We start from the raw sequence: 23,558 nt of genomic DNA, 5'->3' as shown, positions 1-23,558 counted from the left end.
AACTCCCTGAGCTATAAAACAACTTTGCATCGTCATCTAATCTACACACGGCAATGCCTGTATATCAGTGCTACTCTCTCAATTCGTTCCACCCTCTCCTTCCCTCATGTGCACACAAGTTTGTTTTCTACATCGGCATTTCTATTCCTGCCCTTGAAAGAGGTCCATCAGGGCTATTTTTCTAGATTCCATACATATCTGTTAATATACAATATTTATTTTTCTCTTCCTGAATGACCTCACTGTGGATAAAAGGCTCTAGATTTGTCCACCTCAGTTCAATTGACTCAGATTCATTCCTTTTTATTGGTTGAGTTATTTTTCATTATATGTATGTGCCACAACACCTTCATCCACTCCTCTGTTGACTGACATCTAGGTTGCTTCCATGTCCTGGCTATTGTAAATAGCGCTGCAATGAACACTAGGTACACATGACCTTTTGAATCACGGTTTTCTCAGGGCAACTACTGGGCCATTTGGTAGTTTTACTCCTAGTTTTTAAATGAATCTCCGTACTGTTCTCCATAGTAGCTGTATCAATTTACTTTTTTTAAAATTTTTATTGTGTTAGGAATACCTAATATGAGGTGTATTCTCTTAACAGTATTTTAAGTGTATAATACAGTGTTGTTACACAGGCTTGATGTTGCAAGCAGATCTCTAGAACTGATACCTTTCAGGACTGAAATTTTATACTGTCAACTAAAAAATATAGTCACAACCTGAAAGGAGACTTTTATTTTATCTGGTGGGAAAGTTTAGGACTCCAAGCCCAGGAGACAGCATCTCAGTAGCTCTGAGAAAAGTGTTCCCCTTGGAACATGGAGTGGGAGTCAGGCTGCATACAATTTACAGCAAAGGGAGCAGGCAGTCTGAACATCAAAGAGCAGGTATCAAATAAGCAATTTAGCATTGGATGTGTGGGAAGACTCAAGCCTCTGGACTCACTGAATTCATTGTTTTCATATGTACCTCACCTATCTGGGCCAAATCCTTTTTCCTTGTTCACCTTAAGCAGTGGCAGCTGTGCCAGATGGCTGCTCCTTGTGTTCCCCCAGCTCCTCAGCAATCACCATGGCAGGTGGCGGCATGTGCTGGATTGAGCTTTGGGAGCCTGCATTCACATTTGGAGGCCAGAAATCGCTGATGGCTATGACATTTCTTTTTCTTTTTTCTTTTTTAATTTTATTTTTAAACTTTACAATGTTGTATTAGTTTTGCCAAATATCGAAATGAATCCGCCACAGGTATACCTGTGTTCCCCATCCTGAACCCTCCTCCCTCCTCCCTCCCCATACCCTCCCTCTGGGTTGTCCCAGTGCACCAGCCCCAAGCATCCAGTATCATGCATCGATACTACCCAAAGCAATTTATAGATTCAATGCAATCCCTATCAAGCTACCAACGGTATTCTTCACAGAGCTAGAACAAATAATTTCACAATTTGTATGGAAATACAAAAAACCTCGAATAGCCAAAGCTATCTTGAGAAAGAAGAATGGAACTGGAGGAATCAACCTACCTGACTTCTGGCTCTATTACAAAGCCACAGTTATCAAGACAGTATGGTACTGGCACAAAGACAGAAATATAGATCAATGGAACAAAATAGAAAGCCCAGAGATAAGTCCACACACATATGGACACCTTATCTTTGATAAAGGAGGCAAGAATATACAATGGATTAAAGACATCTCTTTAACAAGTGGTGCTGGGAAAACTGGTCAACCACTTGTAAAAGAATGAAACTAGAACACTTTCTAACACTATACACAAAAATAAACTCAAAATGGATTAAAGATCTCAACGTAAGACATTTCTTGTTTATTGATTTGGCAGTAGAGATTTTCATTTCACAATACCTATTGATTCAGTTCAGTTCAGTTCAGTCGCTCAGTCATCTCCGACTCTTTGCGACCCCATGAATCGCAGCACGCCAGGCCTCCCTGTCCATCACCCACTCCCGGAGTTCACTCAGACTCACGTCCATCGAGTCAGTGATGCCATCCAGCCATCTCATCCTCTGCCGTCCCCTTCTCCTCCTGCCCCCAATCCCTCCCAGCATCAGAGTCTTTTTCAATGATAAGCAACACCCTTTTACTCCATGCCTCCATCCTCCAGATCCTGACAACTACTATTCTATTCTTCATTCCATGAGCTTGACTCTTTTCGATACCTCATATAAGGGGATTCATGTGGTACTTGTCCATCTGTTTCTGGCTTATTTCTCTTGGCATAATGTCTTCCAGGTGAGTTCATGTTGTGTCATAGGACAGGATTTCCTTCTTTTCAAGAAGGAATAATAATCCTTTGTATGTATATACTACAGTTTACTTATCCACTCATCTGTTGATGGACATTTAGTTTGTTACCACACTTTGGCTACTGTGAGTACTGCTGCAGTGAACTTGGGAGTGCTAATATGTCTTAATTTAAATCAATTTAAATTTGATTTAAATTATTTTGGGTCAATGATTTAGATGTAGAATGGGTGAAACCTATGGTAGTTCTGTTCTTTCTGTTTTTAACTTTCTGAGTGACCTTCATATTCTTCATAATGGTCACACCATTGTGCCCTCCACTGCCAGGTACAAGGGTTCTTTTTTCCTCCATAAATAATCTCAACAACATTTGCTATTTTGCTTTTTTGATTCTAGTCATTTTCAAGGTGTGAAGTGATACATCATTGTGGTTTTGATTTGCATTTCCCTGATGATTAGCAGTGATATTAAACTCCTTTTCATGTACCTGTTGTTATATATATATATATATATGTCCTCTTTAAGGAAAGCTCTATTGAAGTCCCTTACCTATTTAAAATTAAGGTTCTTAAATTTGTTTCTATTATGTTGTACGAGCTCCTTACATACTTTGAAAATTAACCCTTTATCATATATATGGGGCTCATATTTCCGTGGGCATTGTAACCAGAAAGAGTTAATTTTGAATTTACGCTGGATCAGCTTCTGTGATTTTAACCCTCATCTTGCCACTTTTGTTATTGTAGCATTCATAATGGACTGCTTTTGGGAGATAACCTGAGCTGTCTACCTGTGAGGGACTGTAAGGAAGCAAATCTAACATATATTCCCTTGCCTGAGGCTTGCCATCAGTTCAGTTCAGTTCAGTTGCTCAGTCGTGTCTGACTCTTTGCAACCCCATGAATCACAGCACGCCAGACCTCCCTGTCCATCACCATCTCCCGGAGTTCACTGAGACTCACGTCCATCGAGTCGGTGATGTCATCCAGCCGTCTCATCCTCTGTCCTCCCCTTTTCCTCCTGCCCCCAATCCCTCCCAGCATCAGAGTCTTTTCCAATGAGTCAACTCTTCCCATGAGGTGGGCAAAGTACTGGAGTTTCAGCTTTTGCATCATTCCTTCCAAAGAACACCCAGGGCTGATCTCCTTTAGAATGGATTGGTTGGATCTCCTTGCAGTCCAGGGACTCTCAAGAGTCTTCTCCTGCAGGGAGCGAGCTCCGCCCGTGGCAAAGGTCATGAGGAAGGAGGCTTGGCATATGCAAAGGCGGGATCAAGCCTCAGGCGTCTCCCTGGAAATTCTCGAGCATCTACCCCCAAAACCAGAGTCTGCCTACTTTATGCTTTGTGCTTTCACCTACACCTCTGACTTTATGGGGGGCTGTCCCCCACTACCTCTCTCTGAAAAAATAGTTAGCTTACAGCTCCAGTTAATGATTCCTGGGTGTGACAGTGTTTCAACCTACAAACTCCTTTGGAAATCCTCTAGCCTGCCTGAATAGGTTTTTCCGGCCACATGTGATTGTTCAGAGCCTCCCAACTGTGAGAGGCAGGAGATATTCTAAACTGTCTAAACACAGATTGCTTTGAGTAGTTAAAAGATTGATTAGAAATTGTATTGGTGAAGGGTTTTTCACTTATTGGGCCAATGTTTGCTGCTAAGTCTCCATACTCCTTACCTACTGTGTCCTTGGCAGTGTATTGATTGATATAATGGGTGTATAGAAATGTAAGTAGTAGCCTCAATGTTTGTAACCTTAGACCCTTTTGTTAATTCTTTTCTTGATTGAGCCCACCTCACCTTTGCACTATAGGAATGCAGCTTTGTCCAGTGCTTTTTTGGAGGCTGGTGCCTGACTTTGGAATAATCACCTTTAGAGAAAGAGAAGTTTCTTAAAATGTTAAGAGGCCTCCTGGCCAGAAGATGATGTAATTCACCTGAACTTTTGCATATGATAAGTTTGAAAGCCTGGCTTCGATTAGGACCAGGAACTGCTGTCCTTGCATGACTCCACCCCTTCCCCCATTATCCTCTATGCACAACTTAAGGTATAAAAACTACTTTGGAAAATAAAGTGCGGGCCTTGTTCACTGAAACTTGGTCTCCCCATGTCACTCTCTCTCTCAAATTCTGGCTGAGTCTCCATCTGGAGCGCGGAACCCGCCATGCTTGCTAATTATGCCTGGGCTTCTAAGATCCGACCAGGGAGGCCTCAGTGTCTCCTCTCCTTCGGGAGAACGGAAGGACACCTGCGGCCTACGTAAGTGGTGCAAACTTCTTGTCTTGAAGTTTTATTGATGTCCCGCGTAAACCAAGCTACTCAGCCTCTTTTCTCCACTAAATTTTCCTGCTGAGCTATCCTCATCCTATTACTCTTTATATCTTTGATAACATATTTAAATAAATAGGTCGCCGACGCCGTCCCCACTTCGAATACCCTGGATCAGCCGGGGCTGGTCCCTGGCATTCTCCAACACCACAGTTCAAAAGCATCAATAATTCAGTGCTTAGCTTTCTTCACAGTCCAACTCTCACATCCATACATGACCACTGGAAAAACCATAGCCTTGACTAGACGGACCTTTGTTGGCAAAGTAATGTCTCTGTTTTTCAATATGCTATCTAGGTTGGTCATAACTTTTCTTCCAAGGAGTAAGCATCTTTTAATTTCATGGCTTTCCATACTAGAGGAAATTTGCAAGGACTGAGTAGTCTTTTACTTTGTTTCCTTACCTCCACCCCATTCCTGACCCATAAAAGCACCTGGCAACCAGACCCCAGATGATTATTTGGTGGCACTAACTCGTCATTATCTCAGCCAGTGGGTTCCTGAACAAAGTCCCTTTCTAGTCTAGATGGGCTTCCCTCATAGCTCAGTCAGTAAAGAATCTGCCTTCAAGAAATGAATCGCCAGTCCAGGTTCGATGCAGGATACAGGAAGCTTGGGGCTGGTGCACTGGGATGACCCAGAGGGATGGTATGGGGAGGGAGGTGGGAAGGGGGTTCAGGATTGGAAGCACATGTATACCTGTGGCAGATTCATGTTGATGTATGGCAAAACCAATACAATACTGTAAAGTAATTAGACTCTAATTAAAATAAATAACTTTAAATTTGAAAAAAGAATTTAGCCACAAAAGTAAATAAATAAATAAATAAATATGCCATCTAAAAAAAAGAATCTGCCTTCAGTGCAGGAGACTCGGGTTTGATTCCTGGGTGAAAAATGAAATTTTTCGTTTCTTTTTTTCCTTTTCCTAGTCTAGACACCTCATCTCAGATTCACTGCAGCAAGCGGAACAAGCTTGGACTTGGTAACAGACTATGTCACATGCCTTATATTAGACATTTTTTTGTTTCCATAGCAAAATTTTGAGGCAAGTATAGCTCTTGTCTCTAATTTACAGCAGTGTTAGTAAGCTGATCTTCAGAGCAGTTGGGAAACATTTAATGTCACAAAGTACCGGTGCCTATAGATGTCTGCATACCCAGGGCACTCAAGGTCCCCCATGGAAGGCTTAGTGCTTAGTATTAGCTGAAGCGATGCTGCATTTCAACAAATTATACTAATAAATTCCTGATGGGTTCTATGTCATCCTTAGTTTCTTTGTTTAGAGAAAAATATCCATGGATTGAATGGCGGGGTCAATGACTCGTGGAGCTTCATTCCTTGAGTATACTGAGAATGTCTGAAAAAACACTAAATGTCATTTCAAAAAAAAAAAAAAAAAGGCAGGATAGAGTCAATTGAATTAACTGTTGCAGGGTAAAGTGGCAAAGGATATTTGGGGAGTACTAGTGGAAAAGCTTCTTAATGGATAGAGCCCAGACATTGAGTCAATTTTGAAAATAATGAGAAGAGAGGAATTTGGGTTTCTAGTAGACTGCAAGTTGCTCATGGTCATGTGGCTGCAGAGACCAGATCAGTGTATACATCTGCAGAAGTAGAGCTTCAGTAAAGCATCTCAATTTGTGACCTTATGGTCCAGAAAACTGAAGGATCAAGTTTTCCTGTCGGGTCCATGAATGGAGCCATGTGAAAACACACCTGGCATGAGACCGCCAACACCAGAACCTAGAAAGTTAGAAAAACAAGATTCAACTTTGTGGCCCCAAGTCAGTTAATTGTCAAGAAAAGGCTAGAGACCAGTGAGGCATGGTGAAAGGAAGGTGGGTTTAAAAAAACTGTGGGTAGTGCTTAAGATATGTGAGATTAGTAAATCCCAGTCTCGACCATCAAGGGAAACAAAGCTGGGTGCTGGCAGGTGAAATGGAATAGGGAGGAAGTTTTACATAGCAGATTCTTGGGGGCTGGGGAGTGAAAGAATCACCAAGTCTGACAATGGAGGAACAACACTATTGTCAAAGAATTCCTCATATTTCCTAATCAGTGCATAACAATGGCACAGGGAGTATGTGACCAGGTCTCCATTGAATCACTCTGCACTTCCTTAGTGAAGGATAAAGAAGTCCATGGACAAGGGAGATTTGTGATATCAGCATGAGTGTGGCAATTTATTTTTGAGATTGCAAGCATGTGGTATTTGGGGGTGGGAAACAAGTGCATCGTGCCAGTCCTGGGATGTTCCCCCTGGGTGGGGCTGCCTGGTCCTTATAAAAGGAGTCTCCATCACAGTGCTGTCGTTGTCGTGAAGGTCATAGGGATCTTTGGAGCCTCTGGTGAGCACAACTCTTAGAGATCTTGATGGAACTTGGGTGTTGGGTTTAATTTGGGGGTAGAAGTGGCTTTAACTGAAGCAATTAGTGCTCTGTATGGGAAAAAGAAGATAATGAGGATTAAGGGAGAAATTTTTGGTATTTGGTCATGTATGCGATCTTAAATGTGAGGAGAAAATGGAGTCAGAGGCACAGTCTTAACCTGAGAGAGAGTAGGGGGGATGAGATACTGTGCTACAGCACAGCACACATTAGTTCCAAATGCCCCCTTCTCGGCATCCAGTCCCATTGAGTGCCTAGTTTGAGCCTTTACTCTTAGAGATCTTGATGGAACTTGGGTGTTGGGTTTAATTTGGGGGTAGAAGTGGCTTTAACTGAAGCAATTAGTGCTCTGTATGGGAAAAAGAAGATAATGAGGATTAAGGGAGAAATTTTTGGTATTTGGTCATGTATGCGATCTTAAATGTGAGGAGAAAATGGAGTCAGAGGCACAGTCTTAACCTGAGAGAGAGTAGGGGGGATGAGATACTGTGCTACAGCACAGCACACATTAGTTCCAAATGCCCCCTTCTCGGCATCCAATCCCATTGAGTGCCTAGTTTGAGCCTTTGCATTTCTCCTCAGAAGCCCACAGTCAGGTCAGCTTGTCCAGCAACCAAGACCTGATGGGAGAAATAAGTAGAGATTTGTTTGGGGATTCGCTACAAGTTTATTAACCAGATTCTTCTTCAGGGTATGTTTGTATTCGTACAACACCTGTGTAGGTAATTTTGTTTTAGAAAAGGTAGAAGGAGACACTAATCAGAAAAGACTGAAGATGAGGGCAAGAGATACTAAAAAAGAATGGTGATGAAGCTATAAAAAACCATAAAGACTGTATTAGGAATCAAGAAGTGTCCTTAGTGACGGAAGGGTTGTTGGCACAGCTAAATGTTCTACCGATCGGACTCTCTGCTATGAAGAAAGTTGTCTGTATTTCAGATTCCTTGAGACCCAGGAAGCATGTCTAACCATCCGCATCCACATCCGCATCCGCATCAACATCAGCATCAGCATCAGCATCACCATGAGTGCAAGGAGCCCTGCCATCCACCTCCAATAGTGTGCCCACCCAACTGCCATGAGCCTTGCCCACCTCATCCATGCCCACATCCACTGAGCCAGAAGAAATGCCCTCCTGGGCCACCATGCCTACCATGCAAGCAGAAGTGTCCACCCAAGTGGAAGTAACAGCACCAGATTTCATCTGGACCAAGAAACAAGATCCAGGCTCTCCCATTGTCCTCCCTTTGGCCATGGTGATGGATTGCATCTTCCTTAATCTCCCTCCTGGACTGACAGCTGGCAGAGAAAAGGCTTGCTTCCTGAAGCTGACACCACGTTGTTGGAAGAGCAGCAGGATCATCGCTTGATCTCTCTTTGCCATCTGTGTGTCTGTATCTGCATTGTGATCTCTACCCCATGAGCAATTAGCATGTCTATTCTTTGCTTCTCCAATAAAGCATATTCATTATCCATTATGTATTTCTATCTTTCATTTTTTTGCATATAGTGTTTTTCATCTCTTCTGTCAACTACAAGTATTCTTCTGAGTGTTCCATTTCATTCCCATTGGATTATCAGATTTAGACTTTTCCCTCATTGAGTTCAGCTTTGCCTGAAGTATGTATGTTTGGAATGGATCCATCAAAGAATTCCTTCTTTGGGTTCAGACTTCTTTCTATCTTTGTCTACCTTGAAGACCCTGAAAAGAATTGAATTCTCTCAGTCTCAGTTTCTTTATTTGTAAAACCAGTAGGCAGACTCTATTCAACTCAGTGTACACATAGAAGTTAATTTATTCACAAAGGTTTCCCAATTATTAACACATGCCAGGCAGTCTCTTATGCGCTAGGGACATGAGGATGGTGACTAAAGTCCTTTTTCCATCTAAGCTCTTGAAATGAGTTTGCACAAACACACACATACACACGCACATGTGCAGATACAAGGCAAATAATAGTGATGCCTGGGGGTATTTTAGAGACAACTGTGTAGAAAAGGTTTTCCAAAGTGACTTTTAGGGCAAAGACTTGAGTGAAGAGAAGAGTGAGCCTTGAGTATCTGGGGTACAATGTACCAGTGAGAGGCGATGGTGAGTGCTGAGGCAGGGCAGAGTAACTGCAGGGAGAACAGTCATCAGAGAGACAATGTCTCCAAATGGGGTTGAAGGCATTGGATCTGAAAGATGTGTCAAAGATTTTGATAATTTATTCACAGTTTTCCAGCCATACTAGGCTGAAGTTCAAAGTCTCAACTTTAGGTGATTCTCTACTATCACATCTATTTTCTTTTAACTGAAAGTACATATGATCTGTTAAAGACAGTTTTTAAAAATGGTTAAAAGGACTAAGGAATATACGTATACCTATGGCTGAGCGCTGAAGAATTGATGCTTTTGAATTCTGGTGTTAAAGAAGACTCTTGCGAGTTCCTTGGACTGCAAGGAAATCCAATCAGTCCATTCTAAAGGAGATCAGTCCTGGGTGTTCATTGAAAGGACTGATACTGAGGCTGAAACTTCAATACGTTGGCCACCTCATGTGAAGAGTTGACTCATTGGAAAAGACCCTGATGCTGGGAAGGATTGAAGCCAGGAGGAGAAGGGGTCGACAGAGGATGAGATGGCTGGATGGCATCACCAACTCTATGCACATGAGTTTGGGTGACCTCTGGGAGTTTGCGATGGACAGGGAGGCCTAGCATGCTGCAGTTCATGGGGTGGCAAAGAGTCGGACACGACTGAGTGACTGAACTGAACTGAACTGATGGCTGATTCACGTTGAGGTTTGTCAGAAAACAGCAAAATCCCGTAAAGCAAGTCTTCATCAATAAAAATTAAATTAATTTAAAAAATTAATTCTTTTGCAAAGCAAAAATTTATTTTATGAGAGTGATGATATGAAAGGAAGCTCTATTATTAAGAGTGTTCCCATCTTATAGGGAAGTGGACTCCATTAAATTCCATCACCTTATAGGTAACAAAATGCGTAGAGAATTTTACTGTTGTTGTGATTCCAACACTAAAAAGACCTGATTTTATTTTTACGGGTGTTGACTTTGACCTCATGGATAGGCCTCTGGCCTAATATTATTAACACTATTCCCTCCCCAATTTTGTCTTGAATAAAAACAAGAAAAAGGAAAAGAAAAAATAAATTTTTTTTATTTTAGGAGAACATGATCTACACATTCAGAAAGTTCATAAAGCTTTGCTGTATGAAGTGGATAATCATAGACTGATCTCTTTATTGTCAAGAAACATGAAGTTAAGAAAAAGAAAAATACCAACCCTTCAAAAGACCCAAGTTTTCTTATTAAATTGCATCCCATACCTTGTCCACTAGAAGTGACCACAATCATGACTCCTAATAATCACTTTCTTGCTTTTTCTTTATGGGTTTTAACTACTGAGAAGCAAAAAGCTAAGGAGAAAAGGAAAGATATAAACATCTGAAAGCAGAGTTCCAAAGAATAGCAAGAAGAGATAAGAAAGCCTTCTTCAGCGATCAATGCAAAGAAATAGAGGAAACAACAGAATGGGAAAGACTAGAGATCTCTTCAAGACAATCAGAGATACCAAAGGAACATTTCATCCAAAGATGGGCTCAATAAAGGACAGGAATGGTATGGACCTAACAGAAGCAGAAGATATTAAGAAAAGGTGGCAAGAATACACAGAAGAACTGTACAAAAAAGATCTTCACAACCCAAATATTCACGATGGTATGATCACTCACCTAGAGCCAGACATCCTGGAATGTGAAGTCAAGTGGGCCTTAGAAAGCATCACTACGAACAAAGCTAGTGGAAGTCATGGAATTCCAGTTGACCTATTCTAAATCCTGAAAAATGATGCTGTGAAAGTGCTGCACTCAATATGCCAGCACATTTGGACAACTCAGCAGTGGCCACAGCACTGGAAAAGGGCAGTTTTCATTCCAATCCCAAAGAAAGGCAATGCCAAAGAATGCCTAAACTACCACACAATTGGACTCATCTCACACGCTAGTAAAGTAATGCTCAAAATTCTCCAAGCCAAGCTTCAGCAATATGTGAACTGTGAACTTCCTGATGTTCAAGCTGGTTTTAGAAAAGGCACAGGAACCAGAGATCAAATTGCCAACATCTGCTGGATCATGGAAAAAGCAAGAGAGTTCCAGAAAAACATCTATTTCTGCTTTATTGACTATGCCAAAGCCTTTGACTGTGTGGATCACAATCAACTGTGGAAAATTCTGAAAGAGATGGGAATACCAGACCACCTGATCTGCCTCTTGAGAAATTTGTATGCAGGTCAGGAAGCAACAGTTAGAACTGGACATGGAACAACAGACTGGTTCCAAATAGGAAAAGGAGTTCGTCAAGTCTGTATATTGTCACCCTGTTTATTTAACTTCTATGCAGAGTACATCATGAGAAACGCTAGACTGGAAGAAACACAAGCTGGAATCAAGAGTGCTGGGAGAAATATCAATAACCTCAGACATGCAGTTGATACCACCCTTATGGCAGAAAGTGAAGAGGAACTCAAAAGCCTCTTGATGAAGGTGAAAGTGGAGAGTGAAAAAGTTGGCTTAAAGCTCAACATTCAGAAAACGAAGATCATGGCATCCAGTCCCACCACTTAATGGGAAATAGATGGGGAAACAGTGGAAACAGTGTCAGGCTTTATTTTTCTGGGCTCCAAAATCACTACAGATGGTGACTGTAGCCATGAAATTAAAGGACGCTTACTCCTTGGGAGGAAAGTTATGACCAACCTAGATAGCATATTGAAAAGCAGAGACATTACTTTGCCAACAAAGGTTCGTCTAGTCAAGGTTATGGTTTTTCCTGTGGTCATGTATGGATGTGAGAGTTGGACTGTGAAGAAGGCTGAGCGCCGAAGAATTGATGCTTTTGAACTGTGGTGTTGGAGAAGACTCTTGAGAGTCCCTTGGACTGCAAGGAGATCCAACCAGTCCATTCTGAAGGAGATCAGCCCTGGGATTTCTTTGGAAGGAATGATGCTAAAGCTGAAACTCCAGTACTTTGGCCACCTCATGCAAAGAGTTGACTCATTGGAAAAGACTCTGATGTTGGGAGGGATTGGGGGCAGGATGAGAAGGGGACGACAGAGGATGAGATGGCTGGATGACATCACTGACTCGATGGACATGAGTCTGAGTGGACTCCGGGAGTTGGTGATGGACAGGGAAGCCTGGCGTGCTGTGATTCATGGGGTCACAAAGAGTCAGACACGACTGATCAACTGATCTGATCTGATAGGAATATCTCAAAAATTATAGTTAAGTTACTAGCTTTTTCACCAAATAAATGGAATTATACTGTATACCTTATTTTTGTCTCTCATCCTTCAGTTCACACTATGTAGCTTTGGCCTATCCACTAGTGAAGTTTAGTATGTCATTGTGTGACTATACAGCACTTCATTTCTCTCCTTGTTGTACTGTTGGTTGACCTCAAAGTTGTTTCCTTTGTGGAGCTGTTAGGAACACTAGGACGTTTTCCTCATGTATGTTAGTGCACATGTTCACACATTTCTCTAGGCGATGTTCCCGAAGTATCTCACTTCTACTTTTACAGATGATGCCAAACTGTTTTCCCAAGTACTGGCAACAATTCCAGACTCCTCCCAGAGGTGTTGTGTATTTGCTGCTTGTCCTGTGTCTTAATTAAATTAGTTTGTCATTTCCAGACTTTTGAAGGCTGTACCCATCAGGTTTGCATTTTGAATACTCTTTATTTAATGTTAGTGACTTTCAGAAGTTCTAAAAATAACTTTGTTGGCCATATGAAGGCATTTTCTTTGTAAAGTGACTGTTGTCCAGTTTTCTATTCACTGTGCTGTTTATGACTGACTTTATGAGTTATTTACATATTTTGGATACTGATTTTTAATAACAGTTAGGCTAACACATGGCAGCTAAGATTCTCTCCTGTTTTCCTCCAGAAATTGTAGAATCTTAGATCTTATGTTGTAGTCTATGGTACAATTTGAGTTAATATTTATATGGTGTTAGCTAAAGGCCAAGCTTCAATTATTTGTGTATCAGTATCCAACAGTTTGAGTATCATTTATTGACAAGGTTATTTTTCATCTGTTGAATTACCGAGACACCCTTGTTGAAAATCAGTTGACCATGTATGGTGTGAATCTATGTCTGGATGTTCTATTATTGCGTTTATCTCTGTGTCTTTTCTTATGGGATAGCATCCTCTCTTAATTAGTGCAGCTCTATCATGCAGTCCTACAATTCATTCAGCAATTTTGATTTATCTTTAATTTATAGTTGAGAATTGCATAGATATAAAATTTGAGACCGTTAGGCCATCAGCATAGTATGACTGTCAAACTATGAATAAATAATGAAAATCATTATTAAATCTTTGGATCCCAACCTCTCTGACCCCATTTGGAGGCAGTGTCTCCTTGATCACTGTCCTTTCTGTGGTTAATTTCCTCTGCCTTAGCACTTGCCGTCACCTCTCATGGTACAATGTAAACCAGATACACTCAAAGCTCACTCATTTCATCACTCAGGTCATTGCCCAAAAAGGCACTTTGGAAGACCTCTTCTCCAAATTTTCTCTAACATATACACACACAGGACTATTATTTGTCTTCTTCATATGTGCGTGTGTGTGTGTGTAAAATGCCCTCAAGAATTTAGATGGACAAGGACGTTGGTCACCATTATCATGTCCTTAACATATGGGTCTGGCATGTATCAATAATTAAGAAACACTTGTGAATATATTAATTTCTATGAGTACACTGAGTCAAATACATTCTCTCCTCATTTTCTCAGGTTAGGAAACTGAGGCTGAGAGAATTCAGTTCTTTTCAGGGTCCTATAAGGAAGAGAGATAGACACGTTTGAAACCAGTGAAAGAATTCCTTGATGGATCCAATCCAAAACATATTTCAGGCAAACCTGAACTCAAATCAAGGAAAAGTCTAACTCCAAAAATCCAATGGGAGTAAAAGGAACACACAGAAGAATACTTGTTGTTGACAGGAGACATTAAAAACACAAAGTGCAAAAGAAAAACGTAAGAAGAAATGTGCACTCACTAAGACACAGGCTTTATTGGAGAATCAAAGAATAGACACACTAAGTTCTCACAGGATAGAGATCACAATGCGGATTACAGACAGGCACATGGCAAAAGGCGATCAGGCGATGATCCTGCTGCTCTTTATTCAACAAGGTGGTGTCAGCTTCAGGAAGCAGGCTTTTTCTCTGTCAGCTGTCGGTTGAGGAGGGAGGTTAAGGAAGATGAAATCCGTCACCATGGCCGAAGGGTGGACAACGGGAGAGCCTGGATCTTGTTGTTTCTTGGTCCAGATGAAATCTGGTGCTGTTACTTCCACTTGGGTGGACACTTCTGCTCACAGGGTGGGCATGGTGGCCTAGGAGGGCATTTCTGCTGGCTCACTGGAGGTGGGCATGGATGAGGTGGGCAAGGCTCATGGCACTTGGGTGGGCACACTATTGGAGGTGGATGGCAGGGCTCCTTGCACTGATGGTGATGCTGATGCTGATGCTTTTGCGGATGCGGATGTGGATGCGGATGCGGATGCGGATGGTGAGACATGCTTCCCTGGGTCTCAAGGAATCTGAAATACAAACAGCATTGTTCATAACAGAAAGCCCTATTCTTCCACTAACAGGGAGCCCTCTTCTACCACTTTTGAAGAAAAAATTACTTACACAAATGCTGTGTGAATACAAGCACACTCTGAAGAAGAATAATCAGGATGTGAAACTTCTAGCCAATCTCAAAAACATCTCTACTAATTTCTCCCTTGAGGTTCTGGTTGCTGGTCTAACTGACTTGACTGTTGGCTTCCAAGGAGAAATGCAAAGGCCCACATGCAGCACTCAGTGGGACTGCAGGCTGAGAAGACTTCATTTGCAATGAATGCACTGAGACACGGCATCTCCTCTCCCTCACTCTCCCTAGGTTAAGATTGTGCCACTGATTCCATTCCTCTCGTCTCCTTTAAGAGCACAGTTAAGACGTCAAGAACAAGACTAAAAACTACCGCTAAATTCTCATTACCTTCTTATTCCCATAGAGAGCACTAATTTGTTAAAATACAGCCACTTCTACCCTAAGATTATACCCTACCACACAAGTGCTAAAAACATGTAAAACTGTACTCACCAGAGGCTCCAAAGAAGACCTATGACTGAGTAGCACAAAGATAGCAGTATGGTGGTAGAGACTCCTTTTATAAGGACCAGGCAGCTCCACCCAGAGGGAATATCCCAGATCTGGCATGATGCACTTGTTTCCCACCCCAAATACCATGCGCTTGCAATCTCAAAAATAAATTGTCACACTCATGCTGATATCACAAAGCTCCATTGCCATGGACTTCCTCACCCTTCACTAGGCAGTGCAGAGTGAGTCACTCAATACATTGTCTCAAAGCCCCAGTGCCAATATCATGCACCAGTTAGGAAATATGAGGAATTCCTTGACAATGGTACTGATCCTCCATGGTTAAGATTGTGCTTGCCACATTCCCCAGCTCCCTACGCATCTGGTATGGAAAACTTACTACCCCATTCCATTTCAGCTTCAGCACCCAGCTTTGTCTCCCTCAATGGTCATGACTAGGGTTTACTAAACACACATATCTTAACCCCCACCCACAGTTTTTCTAAATTCCCCTTATACCACATTCTACTGATCTCTGGGCTTTTCTTGACAATTAAAACACTTAACCATGGCCACAAAGTCTATCATGATTTTCCAGTACTAACAGTCTCATTTCAGCTGTGTTTTCACATGGCTCCATAATGGACTTGAACAGGACAACATGATCCCTCAGGTTTCTTAGCCATAAGCTCATGCAATAGGATCCCTTCATGAAATTCTACTTTTTCTGCCACACGACCATGAGTCATTGTGGTCTAGGGTTGTATGATGCTGTTCAGTTGCTCATTCGTGTCCAACTCTTTGCGACCCTGTGGACTGCAGCACGCCACACTTCCTTGTCCTTCACTATCTCCCAGAGTTTGCTCAAACTCATTTCCATTGACACCATCCGACCATCTCATCTTCTGTCGTCCCTTCTCCTCCTGCCTTCAATCTTTCCCAACATCCCAACAAGGTCTTTTCCAATGAGTTGGCTCTTCACATCAGGAGGCCAAAATATTGGAGTTTGAGCTTCAATATTAGTCCTTGCAAAGAATATTCAGAGTTGATTTCCTTTAGGATTGACTGGTTTGCTCTCCTTGGTGTCCAATGGGCTCTCATGTGTCTTCTCCAGCACCACGGTTCAAAAGCCTCAGTTCTTCAGTGCTCAGCCTTCTTTATGGTCCAACTCTGACATCCATACATGACCACTGGAAAAACCAGAACTTTGAGTATAGGGACCTTTGTCAGCAAAGTGATGTCTCTGCTTTTTGATACACTGTCTAGGTTTGGTATTGTTTTCTTCCCATGAGCAAGCATCTTTTATTTCATGACTGCGGTCTCAGTCCTCAGTGATTTTAGAGCCCAAGAAAATAAAGTCTGTCACTGTTTTCATTTTTTCCCCCATCTGTTTCCCTGAAGTGATTTGATCGAATGCTATGATCTTAGTTTTTTGAGTTTGAAGTTTGAAGCCAACTTTTTCACTCTCCTCATTCACTTTCATCAAGAGGATCTTTAGTTCATCTTTGCTTTCTGCCCTAAGGGTGGCATCATCTTCATACTTGAGGTTATTGATGTTTCTCCCGGCGATCTTGATTCCAGCTTGTGCTTCATCCAGCCCAGCATTTTGCATGATGTACTCTGCATATAATTTAAGTATGCGGGGTGACAATATACTGCCTTTGCTTACTCTTTTCCCCTTTTGAACCAGTTCATTTTTCCATGTCCAGTTCTTAGTGTTGCTTGTTGTTGTGCTGCTTTTGGTCTACTAGAAACCAAATTCGTCTCATCTCATTATCTTCAAAATTGTCTCAATATCTGGACTGTATCCATTTCGAAGCTTTTCCACTAGTACTCCCCAAATATCTTGTGCTAATTTACACTACAGCCGTTAATTCAGTTAACTCTATCAGGCCCTTTTTTGAAATGACATTTGGTGTGTTTTCAGACTTTCTTAGTACACCCAGGGAATGAAGCTCCATCAATCATTCATTCCAGCATTCAATCATGGGCTATTTTTCCCTAAATAAATAAATGATGGATGACACAGAATCCATTCATAATTTATTAGTATAATTTGTTGAACCACAGTATAATAATAATAAATAAACCATACCTTTACTTGATATATGAATAATAATAAGTAAGCATAATAATCATAAGTCAATAACACTTCAGCTAATAATTTGCACTCTGCTTTCCAGGGAAAGCTTGAGTCCTGGGCTATGCAGACATCCATGCACACCAGTACTGTGTGACATTAAATATTTCCCAACCTCCCTGAAGACCAGTTTATTTACATAGTTGTAATTAGAGATAAAAACTATACCTGCCTCAAAATTTTGCTATCAAAACAACAAAATGCCTAATATAAGGCACATTACATGATCGGTCCTATGGAAATATGAGGCTTCCCTGGTGGCTCAGATGGTAAAGCGTCTGTCTACAATGCGGGAGACCAGGGTTCGATCCCTGGGTTGGGAAGATCCCCTGGAGAAGGAAATGGCAATCCACTCCAGGGCTATTGCCTGGAAAGTCCCATGGACAGAGGAGCCTGGTAGGCTACAGCCCATGGGGTCGCAAAGAGTTGGACACGACTGAGCGACTTAAAAAAAAAAAAAAAACCTGATAAGGGGTTAATTTCCAAAATATATAAGAAACTTATACAACATAATAGCAAAAAGTTTAGGAGCCTTTATTTCAAATATGCAAGGGACTTGAATAGAGCTCTGTTTACAGAAGACATATTGAAAAGGAGTCTAATATCACTACTGATCATCCAGGATATGAAAATCAAACACACAATGACATATCACTTCACACCTGTTAGAATGATTGTGATCAGAAAAACAAGAAATCCTAGTCAAAGTTGGTGAGTTTGTGTAGAAAATAAGGAGACTTTTACCTGTTAGTGCAATGGTAAATGGTTCAACCATGATGAAAAATATGAAGGTTACTCAAAAGTTAAAAAATAGAAACCAGAACTACCATATGTATTCCCCATCCACATTAGTGTATATATCCAAGTTAATTTAAATCAGGGTCGCCAAGACATATTAGCACTTTCAAGTTCACTGCAGCAGTACCCACAATAGCCAAGACGTGTTAACATCCTAAATGTCCATCAACAGATGAATGGACAAATTAACTGTAGTATACACATACAGTGGATTATTATTCATCCTTAAAAAGAAGGAAATCCTGTCATGAGACAACATGGATCAACCTGGAAGACATTATACCAAGAGAAGTAAGCCAGACCCAGGAGGACAAATGCTGCATGAATCCCCTTATATGAGGTATTGAAACAGTCAAACTCGTGGAAGTAAAAGGGCACATGGGCATATGCCCTGAGTAAACTGTGCTTCAACAGGCAAATGTACCCCAGTGTTCATTGCATACCGCCGCTATGGAGAACGGCATGGAGATCCTTAAAAAATTAGGAATAAAACTACAATATGGCCCAGCAATCCCTGGGGATACTTCTCTGGACATATGCCCTGAGAAAATTGTAATTCAAAAAGGCACATGTACTCCAGTGTTCATTGCATCACTGTTTCCAATAGCCTGGATGTAGAAGCAACCTAGATGTCCATCAACAAATGAATAGGTAAAGAAGTTGTTGTACATAAATACAATGGAATGTCACTCAGCCATAGAAAGGAGCAGATAGGAGTTCAGTTTAACTGAGGTGGACAAATCTAAAGCCCGTTATACAGAGTCAATCAGTCAGAAAGAGAAAAACAAATATCACATTTTAACACATATATATATGAAATCTGGAAAAATGGTGCTAATGAAACTATTTGCAGAGCAGGAATAGAAATGCAGATGTAGAGTACAGGGCTTCCAAACACAGAAAGAGAAAGAGAGGGTGGGATGAATTGCGAGTGTAGCATTGAAATATATGCATTGCCATGTGTAAAAGAGATGGCTAAAGGAACTTTGCTGAAGAGCACAGGGAGCTCAGCCTTGTGCTCTGTTATCATCTAGAGGGATGGGGTGGGGGGCCATGGGGTGAAACTGAGGCTCAAGGTGGAGGGGCTATATGTGTACTTAAAGCTGATCCACATCATTGTAGGCAGAAAGCAACACAACATTGTGGAGCAGTTATCCTCCAATTAAAAATAAATTTCAAAAGAAGGAATGTGAGCTCTATAAGGCAGCAAAACTAATACGAATTATGAATAACTGCTCACAATAACTAATTAATGTGAACCGTGCCCCCAAATGTGATTAAAATAGGATTATTATTTAGTGTGAGGGCCCCCTCCCTAAGACCCTTGCCCAGCTCTCCTCTGTCTTCAAGCTGATATCACTACTAATTCAAAGGCTTCAGTCTGAAGACAATTTCAGAATCCATACCTTCTTAGTAGTAAAAAAGGTCCTCCCACTGCCTGAGGGAATATTTCATGCCTTGTGCACTCTCCTGAAAGAAGGCAGTGTGGTGTCTGCAATATTTCTTGATTAGGTTGGTGTGCTACAGGAAAAAAAAAATCAGTGACATAACCTGGGCATTTGAAAAGGTAGGAACTTCTTTAGATTGAGCCCTGGTCCTGATCGCTTTCTCAGTATCTCAGAGAACCAAAATGAGGACAGATGTTCCTCTGAGATTCCACAGTGGAGTAACCAAGATCACTGTTAGGAAACAGACATCCTTCAGGGATCTCAGAAGGAACAGGGATATCTTGGGATGGGTCAGTTATTTTCCACGACATTTTTTTTTTCATGTTGACGTGTTAGGAACTAGGTGGGGCCTGCTGGAGCAAGAGAATGATCTAAGGAACATGTGACTTAGAACAATTCTACCAACATAATTTTAAACTTGCTCTTCTTGCCTCATGAATTAATAATGGATTCCAAAGCTACTTTTTACCAATACATTTTATGGGTTGTCACTTAGGTTTGATAAATGAAGGAGGATCAGGCTCTCTTTAAAAACAAAAAAGAGTACTTAATGAGGTTACTGATGTGGAAAAAGGTATAATTAATTCCTGATACACAGAGAAAATGGCTTAAAGACAGGTGATACTCACTTTTTTCAAATAATGGATCATTGAAGCATCTGTAGCAAATTTAATCTCTGAAAACCATGTAACAGCTACATGAGGGCTTGCTAGATTTTACTTAGAAACCAGTAATAGTGGTTATCTAGGAGAGAAGTTGACTGTCTGGGGGATGAGTAGGAGAGAGACCAAATAAGACATGAGGCAAAGAAGACATCATCTGCAAATACACATGTTCAAAGGGGAAGGAGCGATGCCAAGGGAAAATATTTTTTGAACCTACAGTTTTACATGGAGCCAAACTATTCATCAAATATGAATAAAGTAAAATCCATTTGTTCCTTTTCCAGGAAATCTTCCCAACCCAGAGATCAAGCCAAGGTCGAAACTCTTTCTACATATTAGCCTCCTGAAAACAATTGAATTCTCTCAGCCTCAGTTTCCCTATTTGTAAAAAAGTGGAAAAGAACGTATTCAACTCAGTGTACTCATAAAAATTAACTTATTCACAAATGTTTCCTAATTATTAACACATGCCCTGTAGTATCTTACATGCTGTTAACTGTTAACATGAGTATGGTGACCAAAGTTCTTGTCTGTGTAAATTCTTCAGTGAATTTCACACATACACACACACACACACACAATCCAGCTTGTTATTCTTCCAACCTGCGGTTTCCCATGATGTACTCTGCATTTACATTAAATATGTAACAATATATTTACAATAAATATGATAACAATAATACTCCCTCATCATACTCCATTCCCTATTTTGAACCAGTCAGCTGTTTCATGTCCAGTTCTGACTGTTGCTCTTGACCTGCATGCAGTGTGTCAGGAGACAGGTAAGGTGGTCTGGTACTCCTGCCTCATTGAGAAGTTTCTGCAGTTTGTTGTGATCCACACAATCAAAGGTTTTGGCATAGTGAGGGAAGCAGAAGTACATATTTTTCTGGAATTCCCTTGATTTCTCCACGATCCAGTGATGGTTGGCAGTTTGATCTCTGGTTCCTCTGCCTTTTTAAAACACAGATTGTACATCTGGAAGTTCTGGGTTCACATATTGCTGAAGCCTAGGTTGAAGGATTTTAAACCTACCCTGCTCGCACGTGAAATGAGAGTAATTGTAACATAGTATAAACATGAATTGGCATCACCCTTCTTTGTGGTTGGAATGAATGATGACCTTTCCCCGTGCTGTGGCCACTGCTGATGTTTCCAAATTTACTGACATATTAGGGCAGTGTTTAAACAGCACTATCTTTTAGGATTGGGTCACCACCACTATCTTCATTTGTAATAATGCTTCCTAGGGCCCACTTGACTTCACACCCCAGAAGGTCCAACTCTGAGTGAGTGATCACACCATTGTGGTTATTTGCATCATTAAGACTCCTTTTTTTTTTGGTATATTTTTTATGTATATTCTTGTCACATTTTCTTAATCTCTTCTGCTTCTGTTAGAGCCTTATTGTTTCTGCCCTTTATCCTGCCCATCCTTGCATGAATAGTCCCCTGGATATCTCCAATTATCTTGAAGACATCTCTATTCTTTCCCATTCTATTGTTTTCCTCTATTACTTTGCACTCTTCATTTTAAAAGGCTTTCTTATCTCCCCTTGCTGTTCTCTGGAACTCTGCTTTCCCTTTCTCCCTTGCCTTACTCTTCTCATATTTCCTCACCCATTTGTAAAGCCTCCTCAGACAACCACTTTGCTTCTTGCATTTCTTTTTCTTTGGAATGGTCTTGGTCACTACCTCCTATATAGTGTTACAAACTTCTGTCCATAGTTACTCAGGCACTCTGTCTATCATATCTCATCCCTTGAATCTATTCATCCTCTCCAGTGTATAATCATAAGGGATCCACTTGCGCCAAGTTCGTCTCAACCCCCTCCTTGATCAGGAGAACCTCTACACTACTGAGCCGATCACTGTCTGCAGTGGTGCTAAGACGTCAGGAGACTCTGAGAGATGAGAGCCACAGCAGCTTGGCAGCCCCTCGTCCCCTGACCACCTCACTTACTTCTAGCCACAGCTTCCACACCAGTGCCATTTCAAGGGACATAGACCCAGCAGCCAAGTTCTTTGGAGCTGGGGCTCCCACAGTAGGGGTGGCTGGCTTCAGAGCTGGAATGGGGACTGTGTTTGGGAGACTTATCATTGCCTATGACAGGAGCCCTTCTCTGAAGCAGCTGCTCTTCTCCTAGGCCATCTTGGGCTTTGCCCTCCCGGAGGCCATGGGGCTCTTTTGCCTGCTGGCAGCCTTTCTCCTCCTCTTCGCCATGTGAGGGAGCCGTATCCACCTCCCATAGTTCTTTTTCCCGTGTCTTCTCTGCCCTGGGTGTTCCTTTTCCTGTACCTCCCCAGGCAGTCTGGGGAAAGTGGTTGGCTCAGGGCTTGACAGAAAGAAGACAAATAAATACTGTATGAATAAGAAGAAAAAAAAAAAGATAAAAACTGTGCACCAAATTCCTCTATAAGAAGTATGGAGAGGGTTCCACTAACCACTGAACAATTCTTGACCACTAGGTGGATATTCTACAATTCAACTTAATTCTGATACTCTTTATTTGAAGATAGTATCAGATTCCATGGGTTAACAGTTCAGTCCTTATAACCACGATGGTGTGATCACTCACTCAGAGTTGGACCTTCTGGGGTGTGAAGTCAAGTGGGCCCTAGGAAGCATTATTACAAACGAAGATAGTGGTGGTGACCCAGTCCTAAAAGATAGTGCTGTTTAAACACTGCCCTAATATGTCAGTAAATTTGGAAACATCAGCAGTGGCCACAGCACAGGGAAAGGTCATCATTCATTCCAACCACAAAGAAGGGTGATGCCAAATCATGTTTATACTATGTTACAATTACTCTCATTTCACGTGCGAGCAGGGTAGGTTTAAAATCCTTCAACCTAGGCTTCAGCAATATGTGAACCCAGAACTTCCAGATGTACAATCTGTGTTTTAAAAAGGCAGAGGAACCAGAGATCAAACTGCCAACCATCACTGGATCGTGGAGAAATCAAGGGAATTCCAGAAAAATATGTACTTCTGCTTCCCTCACTATGCCAAAACCCTTGATTGTGTGGATCACAACAAACTACAGAAAATTCTTAATGAGGTGGAGTACCAGACCACCTTACCTGTCTCCTGACACACTGCATGCAGGTTAAGAGCAACAGTCAGAACTGGACATGAAACAGCTGACTGATTCAACATTGGGAAAGGAGTATGATGAGGGAGTATTATTGTTATCCTAAATATTTAATGTATATACAGAGTACATCATGGGAAACCACAGGTTGGAAGAATAACAAGCTGGATTGTGTGTGCATGTCTGTGTGAAATTCACTCAAGAATTTACACAGACAAGAACTTTGGTCACCATACTCATGTTAACAGTTAACA

The 23,558-nt window shown here is 41.4% G+C and overlaps 2 long non-coding RNA genes and 1 pseudogene across 2 annotated transcripts; 2 read left to right on the top strand and 1 right to left on the bottom strand.

The window, feature by feature from the left end:
- Window positions 1-6,043: 6,043 nt before the first annotated feature.
- On the top strand, window positions 6,044-8,455 carry LOC147376527 (uncharacterized). Its single transcript, XR_015161027.1, has 2 exons — window positions 6,044-6,943; window positions 7,922-8,455. It is a non-coding gene; the product is annotated as an uncharacterized LOC147376527 (long non-coding RNA).
- Window positions 8,456-14,051: 5,596 nt separating this feature from the next.
- LOC147376526 (uncharacterized) lies at window positions 14,052-18,027 on the bottom strand. Its single transcript, XR_015161683.1, has 2 exons — window positions 15,158-18,027; window positions 14,052-14,606 (listed from the first exon to the last, which is right to left on the bottom strand). It is a non-coding gene; the product is annotated as an uncharacterized LOC147376526 (long non-coding RNA).
- Window positions 18,028-18,352: 325 nt separating this feature from the next.
- On the top strand, window positions 18,353-22,436 carry LOC147376525 (ATP synthase F(0) complex subunit C2, mitochondrial pseudogene; annotated as a pseudogene).
- Window positions 22,437-23,558: the final 1,122 nt, after the last annotated feature.

This window comes from Bos grunniens, chromosome 3, assembly GCF_055505025.1.
Source record: "Bos grunniens cultivar Pamir isolate PY7600 chromosome 3, Bosgru_T2T1.0, whole genome shotgun sequence".
Lineage (NCBI taxonomy): Eukaryota > Metazoa > Chordata > Mammalia > Artiodactyla > Bovidae > Bos > Bos grunniens.
Note: the sequence above shows the minus strand (reverse complement) of the source record. Positions and strands in the feature narration are given on the sequence as shown.